This window comes from Meriones unguiculatus, chromosome 8, assembly GCF_030254825.1.
Source record: "Meriones unguiculatus strain TT.TT164.6M chromosome 8, Bangor_MerUng_6.1, whole genome shotgun sequence".
NCBI lineage: Eukaryota > Metazoa > Chordata > Mammalia > Rodentia > Muridae > Meriones > Meriones unguiculatus.
The window spans coordinates 2144332-2161835 of record NC_083356.1 but is presented as its reverse complement, the minus strand read 5'-3'; positions in this window follow the sequence as shown (position 1 = coordinate 2161835).

The window sequence follows — 17504 nt, the reverse complement described above, 5'->3', positions numbered from 1 at the left end:
CACCTGCTTTAAAATCATCATGACTTCCCCTGGAAGAAGATTATGAAGCTCATGCGTTCTACCGTGGCCCGTCCATCACCTCACCATAAGCGGTTCCGGCACAGTCCCTCATCCATAAGCGGTTCCGGCACAGTCCCTCATCCATGGGAACCTGGCCGACTACACAAAGCCACTCACACCATAGTGGGACGGCTCGAGTTAGACCTCAGAGCATCTTCCTCCTGCCTCCCTGTACGGTCCCCAGTTCCTTCTCCTCCACAGATATTTAAACCAAACGACTCTTTGTGCTCCCGTTCCCCAGCTCTGCCCCGACAGGCTTCCTCTGGCCCTGCCTCTTTGTCTACTTCGAAGTTCCCTCTCCCTGGGGTCCTAGCTTAAAGTAACCTCCTCCAAGGCTTCCCTGAGCCCCCAGGGATCCTGCCTGTCCCCATTATTCTTGAGCTCCAGCCCCTCTGTTTGTTTTTTCCTTATGGCACTTTCTCCAGCTCGGTAATCATGTTGACTTCCTGTATTGATGTTCTTTTGTCTGTCTTTTGCCGAGGTTGGGCTAGAAACAAAGCCTTATATTAAGTTGCACCGGAGGAGCTGGGGCGTGGCTCAGTGCCACAGACTCCGTGTGTGAGGTCCTGGGTTCAGCCCCCATCATGGCAATAGATAAAGATGAAAACCAACTGTGAGTCAGTCCGTGCAGTAAAGGGGCTTGCCTTCCTTGGGCCCACAGCTGCACAGTTAGAACACCCCTTCCCATTTGTCGGCCCTGCGGCTGTGGGGAGGCCCCTCCCTGCTTCACCTGCAGCTGCTGTCTGTGGTCTGTGACTCCTCTTACAATGTCCCTTTGGGGCTGGGCGGTGGCGGCTCCTGTCGGGCACCTGCGCCTTGCCACTGTGCCTTTCCTGGTTTGAGGAGAGCGGGCATCTGAGGAAGAAAACAGCTTCTCTAAGCGCCTGTGTTTGAACAGCTGTTTTGCCGTGAGGCTGAGGATCCTTAGAGCTCAGGTTTAGGGGAGGAGCCCTCTCACACCTTTGTTCCCAGGCTGCCCGGAGAGCAGCTGCCTGGCTCAGGTCAGCCCTTGCCAGCTGTGGCAGCTTCCGGGCCTCTGGCTTTCTCTTTTCTGAGAAGATTCCCAGCCCCACTCTCACCAGCCTGTTCCTAACACTGTGCCACGCAGCTGGTCTCAAATGGGATGTCAACGCCCCTCGCCCAGGCTGAAAGGGCTCCTACCCACCCAAGAGAAGAGGAGAGTGGTCCAGGGTGGGGCTGGATCCCACCTCTCAGCTGATGGATGACGGCACCAGCCTCCTGCCGTGTAGGTGGGTGACAGGGAGTGACTAATGTTCGAGCTGAGCTGCTAAAAATTAACCCAAGGATCGTGCTTGGCGGAGGGGGTAGGGGTGTGTGGGAAAGGAGCAGGGACTGAAATTATTGTGTGGTCGGTATTCCCCTGCCCTGCCTCCCTCGACATTCTACCAGCCTTCTGCTCTGCCCAGCCCAGAAGGGGCCCCCAGAAATTCCAGGGGGAAGTAGGCTCCACTGCGGCTGTCACACAGGGTGGGAAAGGATACGACCCTCCAGACGGGACTCTGTCTGAGGTCCCCATGCAGCTGGGCACAAGCATAGCTTCTCTGGTTCTCCTGGTCCCGCTCCCTCCACCTCGGGGCAGAGAGGGAAGGCTTCCTGGAAGAGGGGGTGTGAGGTCAAGGAGATGGTGAGGAGTGGCCTGAGCCCAACAGCTCTAAGCCTCACTTGTGGGAGGAGACTGGAGGTGGGGAGGTAAACAAAAGGCGCTCCAGAGGGCAGCATCTGGGGTGTGCCAGGTCACAGCAGGGCAGAGTTCCACCTGACTCAGAGCGTTCCTATCAAGGTAAGGGAGAAGGGTGGGCTCTTAAAACTTGGTTCTGGGGGCAGATCAACAGGTCTTGGGCATGGAAAGGGTCTTTGTCGACACAAGTGGAAAAAAAAAAACAACTTCTGGAAGAAGTGACTCCACAGTAATTTCTGTTCCCCCAAGAAAACCACACCAGAAAACTTCAGCTCGGTGACGGCAGGAGAGGTGAAACCTAGGAAGTACGTTCTGCTCATCAGCCGGTGAGCTGCAGAAATGAGAGAGACACGGGATTCCCCAAGGTCAAGAGAGACGTCACTGGCTGGGACGCCTGGCCTGGCCCTGCGTTGGTGAGCGGATGAACGGTTCTGAGGAGGAGCTGACCTGCTCACAGAGAGCAGAACAGGGTGCCGGCCGCTGGCGGTGACCCCAGCACTCTGCCTGCCGCTGGCGGCCCACTCAGTCCTCTCCTGTGGCTCTTCCTCTCCGTCCTGCTCCACACTCAAGAAAAGAATCTTGAGCCTTCCTTGTCCCCTGTCCTTTACCTCAATCAGCCCATGCTCTATTTTTGTCAACATTGCTTCTTTTGTCTCATAGCCTACAGGCTAGCAAGGGAGAGACCTTGTCCCCAATCACCTCTGCCTCCCCCTAGCTCAGGGCCTAGCACTGAGTGGGAGGTCAGAGGCAGAGATCTGAGCAGCTCCGCCCCTGCGGAGGATCAGGCACCAAATCCAAGACCTTGAATTCACTTGACTTCCACCAACACATTTGGGGTCTGTGACCCCCCCCCCCAGACTTCACGGAGCAGGAGGAGGAGCCATACCTGCTAACCTGCCAGACAGGGCCCCAGGGAAGGACCTTAGCCTCAGCCATCTCCCTTCCTGGAGCTTGGCCTTTCCAGAGAGAACATGCAAATTTATACAAAAAGTAAAAGTTATACAAATGTTGCCTTTGAGTCTCTTTACCAACAGCTGCTGTATAGTCATGCAGTCTCCCTCAGATCCTTGGGTTCACTTAGCTCTTAGGGTGACAGGCCCCATGGATTTCTCCAGATTCTTCCCTTATGGAAGGTCAGAACCAACCCTAAGTTCTGTGGCCCCTCCCTTATCGCTTGCCATTCTGGTCCAGGAGCTCTGGGCTGGACTAGAGCATTCCTCCCTCTCTCTCTCTCTCTCTCTCTCTCTCTCTCTCTCTAATTTTTTTGAGACAGGGTTTCCCTGTGTAGCTGTGGCTGTCCTGGAACTCACTCTGTAGATCCACCTGCCTCTGCCTCCTGAGTGCTGGGATTAAGGCAAGCACCACCAAAGCCCGGCTGCATTCGTCTTTTTCAAAGTACCCCCAAATCTGAGCAGAATAGTGTACCCCTACAGTTCCATACTATACTTGGGATGCTGGCACAGGAGGGCTATGGAGCACAGGGGTTTGAAGTCATCTGGCAATACAGAAAGATCCCTGATGACGGGGGTGGGGAGGAGGAGACCGAGCAGGGGGTTATAATCCTAGCACCCCAGAGGCTGAGGCAGGAGGATCTCAAGCTTGAGATCAGCCAGGGCTGCCTTTGAGGGCCTGTCTCAGAAAGCAAGAAAACTACAAAAATCAAAACCAAGGGGAAAAACAGATTATGGGAAGGACCTATCGAAAGGGCGCTGATGTAGATTATTCTAGATCTCTGGATCCATTCCCCCCAACACCGGAGCTACAAATACTGACGGAACTAGCGGGGTGTGTCCCCGGGGAGAGGGACACCAGGGAGACTATGCCTCGCACTGACCTAGAGCCTCTCCGTGCTGTTGGCAGCCTCTCTCACAGGTTGGATGAAGCCCTTGGAAGGCTAGGATGCCTTTGGACACGCTCAGTGTCCACCCAGTGGGAGGCTAGGTGGTCACGCATATACAGGACCGGCAGCGGAGGCTGAGTGCAGCCAGTGCTCTGGGTGGCGGAGAGGAGGTGGACTCGGGGCAGAAGCACCCAGCGGCTCATCTGTAGGTCAACAATTAAGCATCGGCAGGAGGCGGTCAGACCCGGGCAGGGCTGTCCCGCAGGCTCTAGACTCGGGTAGGGTGGGAGGGATGGAGAGGCAACACCCCGGTGGAGCCAGCTGGGCATCGCCCCCCACCCTCGCCCACCCCGGGGCTGAGAGGCTGACAGCTGAATTGCAGAGGCAGTCTCTCTCCCGGAGGCGGGGCCGCCACGAGCAGGGCGTGGGTGGACGCGGGGCTCTGCCTGGTGTTTCTCCCAGGGAGCCGGGAGGGAAGCAGGTGGCAGCGCCCAACTGAGTAACCGCCGCCGCCCCGCGACAGCCAGAAGTCTCGGAGATGTGACGAAGCCCTCTCTGCTGGCTGGGACCTTCTTGAACACCGCGGACCTTGCGCAAGCCTTGGACACGGCTTGCACACCCAGACCCTTCTTGCACACCAGGGCCCTTCTTGCCCATGTCCACTCCACTCCACGCCTCTGGACTGGCCTCCCGCCTCACACGCATCGCGTTCCCCTGTGGGGATAACCTCCCTCCCACGTCCAAGCCACAGCCTTGAGGCACCAGCCTCTCCTAGTCCGGAGGGCGGGCCGGGGGAGGGTTGTGGTCCCCGCCGCCTACAAGAGCGGCGGGCGGCGTCGCCCTCTGCTGGCGCACTCGGGCACTGTCCCCTCGAAACGCTGGCCCCTGGCTTCTGGGCTTCAGCCCTCCCTTGACTTGGCTTTATGATATCCGGTCTCACCACATCACCACATAATATATTGAGTTTAGTCTGTTTTCTTTTAAATATTTTATTATGTTCTATCTACCTATCTATCTATCTATCATCTATCTATTTATCCATCCATCCATCCATCCATCCGTCCATCTGTGCCTAGGCTAGAGGACAGTCTATGGGAGTCAGTTCTCTCCTCCCACCATGCGGGTCCTGGGGATCAAATTCAGGATACCTCATTTGGTGGCAAGAGCCCTTCCCCCCCCCCCCCGAGTCATCCCACCCAAAGCCCGTTCGCTAAATAAGGTGAGCCGGCCACTTGTTTAAATGCTATTTTGTGTCCTGCCTTTCACTTTTACTCCCCTAGTGCATAATTTTTGGCTAAAAGCCTGGATCCTGTGGATGGCTGTGTCTGCCCCGAGCGCCTTCCAAGACACAGCAGTGCAGGAAGGCGTGTCTCACAGGCTGAGGTGAAGCCCTGCACGTGGTGCCCGTGTGCCACCCAGGTCGGTCTCCGGCCACCTGGCCCTTGGAGCCTACGTGGTGGCCCTTCCTCCTGTGCTCAAGGAAAGAAAGGAGCAGGAGGCCGTGGCCTCTGACCTGGCTCTGTTCCCAGCCTAGCATGGCCTCATTGTTTCTCCAGTGCACCTGGCGTTTCCCGCCGCCGCGTCTTCTAACTCTTGATCTGGCCCCGTGGCCTTTGCCCAGATGGTGGACGGCTCTCGTTTCACCCAGGCTCTGCCGCTCTGCCGCCTCCGGGAAGCCATGCTGTCGCTGGACTCTCTGGTGCCCTCTCTCCGCCATCACGCTGTTTCTTTTGTTGTTACCTCCCCCACCCCTTTGGTTTTTCAAGACAGAGTTTCTCTGTGTAGCCTTGGCTGTCCTGGACTCACTCTGTGGACCAGGTTGGCCTTGAACTCACAGATATCCTCATGCCTCTCCAGGTGCTAGGACGGTGCTTTGTGCGGGGTCACGTTCGTGTACGTTGCATGCTGTGGGTACACACGTGTGTGTGTGTGTGTGTGTGTGTGTGTGTGTGCATCTGTGGAAACCAGAGGTCAAAGTGGGGGGTCTTTCTCAATTATTTTCCACACGCCCCATGCCAAGGGCTTTTTGAGAGTTTCGCGTGACCCCTCTGGTTCCTGAGAGAGGACCTGGCACCTGGTAGGCTCTATGACTGAACAGATACAGCCACCTTTTCTCTTCTAAAAGCCAACAGTGCCACTTACGGCCAGCAGAGGGCACTACCACACAGCCCCTGGGAAGCCTCTGGTCGCTAAGGGAGACAACTGAGCCAGCGCCTGCCCTAGGCTTCTCTCTTCCCACTGCGTGAGTGCTCCCATGCAGGAAGCGGCAGGGGGCCCCTCCTTCAGCCCAGCTAATCTGTGCTGGCAGCCTGGAGCTTGATGCCCTGGAACCACACCATCCAGAAGCAAGCTCCCAGGGCCGGAGGTCAGGGTACCCTGCCTGCTGGCCTGGACACACCCCTTAGCGGCTGATCCCTCCACAGATCACACCCCGTCCCCAGCTCTGCAAAGGACAGCCGCCGCTTGAGTGTGCTGCTGCTGTCAGTATAAACAGTAGCGAGGTGCGGCATAGACACACTTTCACCGTTGCAAGGCTAAATGAAGGTGGGTTTACGGAAGGGATTAAGGCAGTGAGGGAGAAGGAAGTTAAAAATAACAAGCGCCTTTCACCAAGCGCTTATTAGGAGCCAAGGCTGGGGAAGGCGATCTGCAAATATTGTCTAATTATAGCCAACACTTACCCAGTGCCAGCCTTGGGCCAGGAGCTGTTTAAGTGCCCAGATCCCCATGACTCAGGGAGGAAGGCTGCATCCCTGACAGGAATGCCTCACCTTCCTAGGCCACTCAGGCGGAAGGGGCTATTTGCCTCCTGGAATGGGCTCGCCTTCAAGAGATCCTTCCACTCCATCAAAAACCCGCCGTGAACACATGTGCTTGAGTCCTGCCTACCCACCTCCCCACCATGCCTCCGGTGCCCGCAGGAGGATGAAGGGCTGGGGGAACTGGCATGGGGCTCTTCCAGCGGGGAAGGGCAGATTCGAGCAAGGCAGAGCTTGAGGAGCTGCGGGCTTCCTCAGGAGGATGGGCCATCAGAAGCAGGCTGAAGGGCTGTGAAAGGGTCCTCAGTGGCTCCCTCCAGGGCCTCAGCTCCTCCCTCACTCTAAGCTGCCATCCTGACTGGGGGCGAGAGAGCAGCCCCTGCCACAAGCACCCCCCAACTCATCTAATGGCTGGCCATTATATAATCCGCTTGGAAAGTCATGGCTCAGCAGATGGGCTGGGGGCATGATGAATGGTCCTTAGGACCATCAGCTGTCGGCCAGCTGCTCCTGAAATGACCCGAGGCCGGGCATAGCTCAGGTTCCCAGCCCTTGCTGGGAGGTTCCCAGCCCTTGCTGGGAGGCGGCCCTGCCTGGCCTGCAGGAAACAGTCCTAAAGCGGCTTCCTTGTTTGGACGCCTATGTGGTGAGTGCCCGGTGGGTCATCTTGCCTGCAGCCTGCACAGCAAAGGCTGCCCACCCGCAGTCTCCTGGGAGGCACGTGTGGGCTCTCCACTCTCCTGTGTCCTCTGCCAAGGCCTCTAGGTGAAGAGGAAGGGTGGCCTAAGAGACTGGGCGAAGGGGTCTAGGCAGATACAGTAGGGAGATACAGATACAGATACAGATACAGATTCTGGAGGCCTCAGGCTCCAGAATCCCACAGCTGTTCCGTCCCAGCCACTGTGGCCCACTGTGTGTGTGTGGGGGGCACAACCCCTAGGGACCAGGGATCAGGCACAGCCTTTATCCCTGAGAGACCCCCCCAAGACTTTTAAAGACCACCCAGTCTCATGTCCAAGATGAGTTGCATTTCATTCCCAGCACCAAACAAACAAACAACCTCCCCAACAACAACAAAAGGCGATTATGATCACCGTTTCTGTGTCTCCTAATTTCTACTAGGCTGGTGATGGGTCCTCGTTATTCATGGAGCCGAGGCAGAGGGATTGGGAACTCAAGGCTTGCCTGGGCCACAGCGTGAGTTCTGTACAGGTCTCCAGAGCTGTGATATATTCAATCTCAGACTGAAAAGTCAAAAAGACCGGGGCCTGGAGGTGGAGTCCTTGCCTAGTGTGAGAAGTCCTGGGTTCCATTCCCAGAACGGGAAATAAGTAAACACACACCGGTAAGGCTAGGAGTGTAGCTCAGCCAGGAGAGGGCAGGGCCTTCCCCACCTCCTGCACCTGCTCACGCCCAGGCCCTCTCCCTGCTCAGGTTCTTCCCGTACTCGGTACCTTCCTTCGGAGTTTGTGGGTCCCGGATTCTCACAGTACAGCCCAAGGCCCGGGGGACATGGCCCCCAAAGGTAACCCAGGTTCCCTCAGGGGAGGCAGCCTGGTGCCGGCACAGGGAAGGGCTCGTCTCCTCTGGCACACGCCGCCTGCCTGGCTCCCCAGGCTCTCTCCTGTGGGGCCTGTCAGCAGTAACCAGAGCTGGTTTCCCAGCTGAGAGCAGTAGGAACATCGTTTCTTGGCAACCCGGGACACACAAGATCCAGTTAATCACCCGTGCCAGCTGGCCAGTCCTCCCACAGCCTCCAGAGCGGTCCCTGCCGGCGGGAGGCAGGAATCAGTTCCACCCAGTACATTTTAGGTTCTAGCCTGAGCTGGAGGAGCCTTCCCTTCCCTCTCTGTCTTTTTATGTTCCCTTAAAAAGAATATACATATTGTATTGGTGCATATAAATAATAATAATAAATATAACATAATATGTTGTGTAATATATGTGCCGTGTGTGTGTGTGTGTGTGTGTGCGTGCGCTGAGCCTTGCATACCAATGTTACCCTCTCATCTGTCTTTTCTTTCAATATTTTTTGTTTGTTTGTTTGCTTGCTTGTTTTTTGAGACAGGGATTCTCTGTGTAGAGGGCTAGAACATGTTCCTCTACTGAAGCAGCGTTCCGTTTTTGTTTTTGAGACAGGGATTCTCTGTGCAGCCCTGGCTGTCCTGAGCTCCCTCTGTAGGCCAGGCTGGCCTCACACTCACAGAAATCCACCTGCTTCTGCCTCCTGAGTGCTGGGATTAAAGGCGTGGGCCGCCGCTGTGGGGTTTCTTTCAAGTTTTAATTTGTTTTGTCTGGCGTAGTAATTAGCTTTTACGTCAACCTGACACTGGCTGCTGCCATTTCACCAGAAGGACCTCAACTGAGAAAACGCCGACACCAAACTGGTCTACAGGCAAGCTTGTGGCACATCTTCTTAATTACTGATTGATGTGGAAGGCAGTGCTTTGTGGGTGGAGCCATCTCTGGGCTGGTGGTCCCAGATGCCATAAACAAGCAGGCTGAGCCAGCCATGAGGAGCAAGCCGGTAAGCAGCACCCTCCATGGCCTCTGCGTCAGCTCCTGCCTCAGGTCTCCCCCGAGCTGCTTTCGGTCACAGTGCTTTGTCACAGCAATAAAAACTCTGATATAGCCAGAGTGTGTGCAGAGACCAGGAGAGACTGCCAGCCCCTGGGGACGGAATGTGACACCGCTGTGAGCTGCCACACAGGTGCTGGGAATTGAACCTGGGTCCCCTGGAAGAGCAGCCGGTGCTCTCAGGCCTGAGAAGCTTTCCCAGCCAGCTGAAGGTCTCGCTTTCATGGTGAAACTTACCAAGCAAACATGACAATTTTCTGTTTGTATTTTTTTATTTAGTGGCCCCAGCTCTGTGGTAAGACTTGGAAGTCAGGATTAACCACCTGAACTTCCTCTCTGGAGGCAGCCACGGTGTGTCCTCGGGGCCATGGAGGGGGCGGCATTACTCCTCAGCATGTGACAGCCTCCCGGAGCCACAGCTTCCTAAACACCACAGCAGCGCTCACCTTACAGGCCCGTGAAAGAAGAGACAAAGCAAGGAGAGCTGCCAGCACAGAGCCGGCGCTGCCAGCAGGTCCAGCAGGATTTCCTGCTGGGTAGGTCTCCTACCCTGTCCTCTCCCGTCACTGGGCCCAGGCGTTCATCCTGCCCTCTCCCGTCACTGGGCCCGGGCGTTCACCTTGCCCTCTCCCGTCACTGCGCCTGGGCGTTCATCTTGTCCTCTCCCGTCACTGGGCCCGGGCGTTCACCTTGCTCCGCCCATCGCTGGCTTTCCCACCTACTGTTTGCTCTGGTTGGAATCTCTCCCCTGTTTAAAAGCCGCTTCAGGCTGGGCATGAACTTTAACTCCAGGACTCCAGAGGCAGAGGCAGGCCGATCTCTGAGTTCGAGGCCAGCCTGGTCTACAGACTGAGTTCCAGGACAGCCAGGGCTACACAGAGAAACCCTGTCTCATAAACAAAAACAGAATGCTGCTTCAGTAATGGAACACATTATATTCCTCTGTAAATTACAACCTCCAGTTAAATGTCCTGTTGAGCCACAGAGAGCCTAGACGGCAAAGGCGTGTGGGGAGCTGGGCACTATCATCTTGAGCTGAGGCGTTCACATTCTCATGGAGCTCCTCTCCTTGTCCTTCCAGCTCGCTGGGATGTTCCCTGGACTTCCACGGGCCTCCTGCTTGCATTCGGCAGGTTGGGGCATTCCTGGCTCCCCAGTTTCCTGAGCTATATTCCGTGGTCCTTGCTGTCTACTGAGGGGATTCCCCAGGGTCCCAGAGTCTGAGGAGTTCAAGTTCCTTATACAAAACAGTGTAACAGTCACATATAACTTACACATATTCTTCTCTGTAATTGTTTATTTAGGCTTTAAGATAGTCTTGCTGGGCAGCCCAGGCTGGCATCCAGTCCGAGATCCTCCTCCTCCGGCCTGCCTTCTGAGCGTTAGGACTGCAAGCACAAGACACCACAGCTGGCCTTCTCTACACGTTAAAGTGCTGCAGTCCTGACCGTGCGACAGTAACAGGAAACAAACAAACCCAAACCTCTGTATACGTTTGTTTTCCTGAGGCGCTGGAATGGCGTTTGTACTTCCGGAGAAGCCTGCTCGGTTCTCCAGGCTCCTCAGCTGAGCTCTGACTAGCCCTGGGTAGTCTCTGTTTTGCTCTCTGAGGCTATCTTCTCACGTCGTTTGACATGAGCCTTCCCGAAGCACCGTCCCGCTTTCTGTATCCTGCCATCTCTCATTTCTTTCTTCCCCCGGCCTCCAAGTTGCCTTGATTTTTGTTGTTGTTGCCATTTTGCATTAAAAAAAAAAAAAATGTTAGTGGCGCACGCCAGTGATCCCAGTACTCCGGAGGCAGAGGCGGGAAGATTTCTCTGACTTCGAGGCCAGCCTGGTCTAGGGTGAATTCCAGGACAGCCAGGGCTACACAGAGAAACCCTGTCTCGAAAAAACAAAAACAAACAAAACTCAAAACTTAAACACGTACTTGCTATACGTGTGTGATGTGTGTGAGTGTTTTGCCTGCACGCTTGTGTACCCTGTGCCTGCCGGTGCCCACGGAGCGTTGGGTCTCCTGGACTGGAGTTAAGGACGGTTGTGAGGACCAAAACTCGGGTCCTTTTCAAGAGCAGCTGAGCTCCCGCAGCCGAACCATTTCTCCAGCCCTTCTGTTCTGCTTTTTTCGAGGCAGGGTGTCTTGTAGCTCAGGCCGGCCAACCCCAAAAGCTGAGATTCCCGGCCTGCGCTACCACGCCCAGCAATTGACTTCATTTTTTGCACCTCTGCCTGTAATGCGTCTAACGGAAAGGGGCCTAGGAATCGAGGGCATTCACCTCCGATCGCACTCCGTGCCCCTCGGGACTGGCTGGAACGGATCTGGATGCCAAGTCTCCAGAGCGGCCGAGCTGCAAGTTTCCACCCAGCCCCACCCTGCTCCGGCCGGGGCCAGGCCACCCCCACCCGGCCAATGACGTCTGTTTGCATGCTCCCGAGCCAAAGGAAGCGTTGGCTCAACGACGATTTGCATACTCTCCCGCTATTGGCTGGCGGCGCGGCGCGGCAGCCAATGGCTGGCGGCGGTGTTCGCTGCGCGGCCCGGGTGATGTAATGGAATCCTGGCTGGCCCCGCGGGCTCCCGGCGGACCGCGCAGTGACGTAGCGGCTTCCCCGACCGCACCCGGCGCGCGGGGGCTGGCGGGGGCCGCGGGGCCGGGGCTCGACCTGGGCTGGGCGCTGCTGCGGGGGCCGCCGCGGTCCTTCCGGCCCCGGAGAGGGCAGCACAGGCCGGATCCGGGCTCGGGCGCGGCGACCCCGACGATGTCCGCGCTCCGGCTCCTCCCGGAGTGCAACTACGGACCTCGCACTTTGTCAGCCACGCAGCTCTGCGGCTTTTGCTGTTGTGGACGGGGAGGGGGGCGGCGGGACTTTGATTTCGTAACTGCAAAGTGGCAGAGGACTTGGGTGTGCTTTTAATCAAGAGCCCTGGCTTTGATTTGTGGGAAAACTCCCTTTAGCTCCCCCACCCCCCACTTCCGGCCTGGTGACCTGGGCCACTTTCTCAAGTTGGCCCAGATGTTCCTCAGTGGCAACAACAACAAGAAAAGGACAACAAATGTGAAGATACTTGAAGCGCCGGAAGGGAGCGTGCCCTTTCTTCCCACCCCCAGCCAGTGGCCTTCTTGAGCTCTGGGGTAGACCCTGGGAAACCCTCTCTAGGTATCGCCCCCGTTTTTTATTTTTTTGCCATGAGTGTCTGCTTAGACCTGGAGGGAGGCGGGGGCGGGGTTTGGACCCCAGCCAAGTGGTTATCGATCCTGGAGCCTAGGAAGGGACCTATGAAGGGAATCCCCTTTGCAGCCCCAGGCACATTCCGGGTGAGATCTAGGCTGGTGAGGCCTAGGCAGGGGAGTCCCTTTTGGACCCAGCAGGTTAGTTAACCCTGGCCACATCCTCTCACAGGCAGGGAGGATGTGAGCTAACTGGTGTCTCCCCAACTATGGCCAGCTGAATCCAGGCCACCGAATGTGGCAGATGGCCTTGGGCCTTACTGTTTCTGACTTGCTGTGTCTCCACCCTCAGGACCTTCATCTTGTCCCTGTCTCCCTCCCGTGAAACCTGGGACAGCCTAGTCGCCGTGGGGTGTTCTCTCTCCATTCCTAGACCTATCCTTTTCACACTATACCTCACATTCGCTTCCTCCGGGGTAGCCCAGGATTGACTCTTTTCATCCTACATCCTTATCTCCAAGCCAAGTTGAGGCCTCTTGCTCTTCTGCCTAGCCTCATAGTACGGGCGGCTGTTTGCTGCAGGGCCATTGGTCTTAGGAGCTCTCCAGAACTTCCGTCAGTACTAGGGAGGACTATGTTTATCCCCAGTCTCCCCTAGAAGGCAAGCCTTACAGATAAATGAGAGGTCTAAGGAGGAGCTGGGAGGTGGCTCTGGGCAGAAAGATGATGACGAGGTGGTAGACAGTGCCTCCTGGGCGTTACAAAACCAGGCTGTGAGGCTGCTTGGCCCGCTGACTGGCGGAGGAAGCCAGTTAAGGGAACCACAGTGGGGCTATTTATGGGCTATCTGTTGTGAAACTAAGATGACCATGCCCTGTCTGTGTAGCCCTCCTCCCACAAGCCACCAGATAAACAGCAGCTGGGCAAAGCCAGGCTAAGCACTTTGCAGGGACAGCTCCGTGACACGAATCCCAGCCCTGGCTCTCCCTCAGGTCCCCCTGAAAGGCAAGGGCAGATCCGCCATTGCCTAGCACCCCCTGCCTTATGCTATAAAAGACACTGTCTTCACCATGCTGCCGTGAAACAGGGACTTTGCCATATTTGTGTCTCCAAGGAGGAAACAGGAGCTCAGAGCAGGCGGGTCACTCCCTTGAACTCCCACAGCTGGGGGAGAGCGAGGAGTGCTAAGTCTGGGCGCCCCGTGTCCAGGGGTTCTCCACACTGCTCCATCAGTGAGCAGAGTCTATCACATGACACTTGGGCCTCAGGCCTCTCCACCATCTCAGCCAGGCTCTTCAGGCTGTCCAAGAGTTAACACTCTTGGACTTCACATTTTGCTATCTGATTTATTTTACTATAATAGAGTAGATAATTGAGGCAGGTCGGGCTAAGAATATTTTTAGAGAGACCTCTGTGGGCTGGAAGCCTCCATGGAAAAACTGCTAACAGCCTTTTTTCCATGCTGGTCTAAATAAATGTATTTCTCCTACACAGGCAAATATTTTAGAATGTATTTTCAAAGAGACTTGTGGAAAAATAAAAGAGGCAGCATGGTGGTGCCACCTTTCCAAAGCCCACTGGAAAAGAGCTGCCAGGGCGGGAGGCCAGCCTGAGGAGGCTCCCTCGCTCCTGACCTATTGCGCCTCAGTTCCCTTGTCTGCAAATGGATGTACTGCCTGTGTGGGAAAGAACAGGACTGATTGTGGGAACTTGAGACAAACCAGAGGTACGAGGGTGAGCTGTGGAGCAGGAGAGGAAGGGGCCCCGCCATTGCCAGAGGCCAGGGCAGGTCCAGAGAAGGACTTCTGGGGAGAAGAGTGGGACTCCAGGAGTGAGTGCTCTGGAGCGTGGGGCCTCCTGAGGAAACCTCGGGATGCAGAAGGGACTCTTGACCACGTGGGTCCTGGCTAGCTGCTTGTCAACAGGCACAGGACAGGACCCTTGTGGATGGATTATCACTTCCAAATGGGTCCTTCCTAACCACCTCTAACAAGTCTAGCAGGGTAGGGGCAGAGACACAAAACCCAGCTCACCCCTTGGCCTGTCCTTTTTGGGGTGGGGCTTTGTTTTGTAACAGTTTCTTCTGATATTGAAACATTTCATTCTGTAGAGACCTCCTTAAGACTCAGAATAGCTTCAGGAAGCCCCGGAAACTGATGAGATTCACTGGGTCCCTTCCTACCAGAGTAAACAAGAAAAGCTTAGAATCCCTCTTGTAGGAAGTGAGGTAGAGCCGCATGAGAGAAACCAGCGGAGACTGCCTGGAGGTTTAGAGCATCGGAGGCAACACTTGAGCGGCGGGCGGGCTGTGTGCAGGCCGTGCCGCGTTCTCCAGGTTCCCAGCTGTGTGAGCTGCCACCCATGCTGGGTGGGCTTTGGTGACGCAGCTGTCCTGAGTCACTTCTGTAAGTGACCCCAATAAAGCTCACTGGTTCACTGAGGTGGACTTTGGTGGACTTTGGGGTCTGTCACGGGTTCCCTATCTGGGTTGAGTAGACATGTGCGTTCTGCCCCCCAGAAGTTTTGTTTCACAGCGTATGTGGCACCTGAACAGGGACACGACAGAAGCAAAGGAGGGCTGGGAGGAGAGTGCATGGGCCTGGCTGCGGGTGGTCCTCTCCGGTGTGTTCCAGTGTGCTCTGTGCTGACAGCAGCCGCCTGTTTCTTCCTGTGGGAGAGCACGGTGCAGCTGAGGCTGAGCCATGAGAGGGGTCCATGGGAGGAGTCCCAGCACGGCAGTCTTCATCATGCCGTACGGGGTGGCCTGCCCGCGTGATGAGTGGAGACCCCTGTGAATATGGAGATGTCCTGGGAAAGTTAAAGCTTTAGAGGAGAATTTGCAGTCTTTGAGATTAGGAGGAGCGGAGGGGGTGTGAAGTTAGACGCGGGTGCGAGGCCAAGATGGCAGCCAAGGAGGCGCTAGTTTGCGTAAGAGAGCAATTGTGACAAGAAAGGGAGATGCAGTGGCATTTAGATAGAAGAGGATGAGAGAGAGGTGACAAAAGCAATCAAACATATCCCTCAAGTCCAACCAACCTTTAGTAGAAAATGAGGGGAAGTCTGTAATCCATGCAGAAGCAGACATTCACCGTGGTCCAAGGCAAGAAGCTAGTGTGACCGGAAATACTCAGCCCTCAAACTGCTGGAAGACAGGGTTTCCCTGTGTAGCCCTGGCTGTCCTGGACTCACTCTGTAGACCAGGCTGGCCTTAAACTCACAAGATAATATGCCTGCCTCTGCCTCCCGAGTGCTGGGATTGAAAGTGTGTGCCACCGTGCCCAGCTGGGAAGACTTTTCAACAGCAGTGGACGAGCCTGGTAGCCTGGCTGTGAGGCTGTGAGACACGGGAGCAGAGGGAGACAGTCTGACTGCTGTGGAAGCAGGAAAACGGAGTCATGCCCCTTCCCATCCCTCCTCAGGGCAAAGGCTGCATAGCGTGAGGCCCTGTGAGGGAGGTCAGTCCCCGATGGACAGACTGGCTTACCAAAGCCATTAGGAGTTTGGTTATCTCTGTCCGAGGTCCCCACAAATAACAGCACTTGGAGGACCTTAGAGGAAGGGCAGGTGCTGTTGAGGGAAAGAGAGTAGTAGGAGTTCACTGGTCCAGGCAGACGTGTTCACTGAGGAGGTGAAGGAAAGGCTGACCCAGCGGGGCCTTGAGTCTGGCCAGCGTGTAAAGAGAGTTTGTAAAGTGAGAGAGCAATCTAGAGCAGAAAAGGGGAAGTGAGGCAGGAGAAAAGGCTTGTGTGGGTTACGGAAAAGAAATGTGGCAGGATTTGTACTGCGCTGTAGTTCCTAAGGAGAAGATGGTAGAAAGCCAGACTGTATCTGAGGGCTTCTGGACGCCTTTAAAGCCTGAGGAGCAATTCACAGAAGACGCTGGTGACGACAGTCCAGGTGCTGATGGTAAAGGCTGTCCAGGGGTGGGTAAAATTCCCCCAGACCCCCAGGCCAAGGAGGGTACATAATCAGAAGGTTAAGGGGGAGGTGGTTTGCAGTCAGGGTCTCCCCAACAAGCAGATGTGGTGGATGGCAAGTCAGCACCTAAGCCACAGTGCCAGCCCAGCTCCGACCCAGGTTGCCAGCAGGTCCAGCCAGGGGAGCATGGCTTCGCTCGGCCTTGGCCCTCAGGAGCACAGGAGCAAATTAAGGGCCCACTGAGTTTATCAGGTGTGAAGAGATACAGGGAGGCTCCGTGGACAAGCTCCAGGATAGGGAAACATATGGCTCAGAGAGAATGACTGGGGGTTACAGGACCTAATTACGCCTCTCCACAAGACCCACAAGACGGGCCCTCCCCCCTTTTTTTTTAATTACAAAAACCAGGACAGAAACCTGTGGCTGGGAGGTCAAAAGTCCCAATGGAGAAGCAACTGACATAGCTGCCCTGGCAGGCCGGGATGCGCCCGCCCGGCTACCTCTGTGTGCTTGGCCCCACGGGTCCCTTGCTGTCAGCCTCAACTCACAACCGCTGGTGAAGCTCCTGAGAACAAGCGACTGTTACCGTGGCATGGTGGCCTCTTCCTTAGCCACAGATGGACAGCTGTAGTGCCTCCAAGGCTCTGGGGACATTGCGGAAGACGGGGGAAAGGGAGAACCGAAGTTCAGTAGGAAGCAGTGGCTGTTATGCAACAGCTTCCTTAGATACTGGAACATTCCGTCCTGCAGGGAAACTTGAAGCAGGAAGGGAAACAACTCAGAGTGGCTTCAGGAAGTACCTGAAACTGACCAGATCCAGTAGGCTCCTCTCTGCCAGAGTACACAGGAGCAGCTGAGTGTCCCTGGGAGGAAGTGAAGCTGAGCTCCCAAGAAGGCTCTGAGACCAGACCAGCTGCCTGCAAGAGCCTCAGACCAACTGAGACACCTGGAGAGGACATTCTCCAAGAGCTGAGCTGCCTGCAGGCTGCGAGCCGTCATCCATGATGGGTGGGCTTTGGTTATGCGGCTGTCCTGAGTCATTTCTGCTCCCGTCAGTAACCTCAAGGCTCAGTGGTTCGCCAGGCTGGCCTTCGGTGGTATCTGGACATTGATCTGCGGTGGGATCCCTGTCCGGGTCAGTAGATGTGTTTCCCCAGGAAGATTTTTGTCACACAATGGGCTTCCTGTGCAGCCTGTTGGGATGGGGAGAAGGACTTGCCGGGGGCAGGATGGACCTCTCACTTTCAGAGGCCCAGGACCACCTTGACCCCTCATCCCAAAGGCCTGTGGGGAGGACTGTGCTTACCAATGGTAGTCAGATAGGAGGCAGCTGCACAGGATCCCAAGGTCCACAGAAGAACAGGACAAACGGAACCCGAGCCCCTACTATGTGCCAGAGCACCGACTGTGTACAAGACTAACTTACTCCACAGCTGCTCGGGTTTGGTTGCTGCAGAAGGTGGCTGAAGACTACTCGGGCA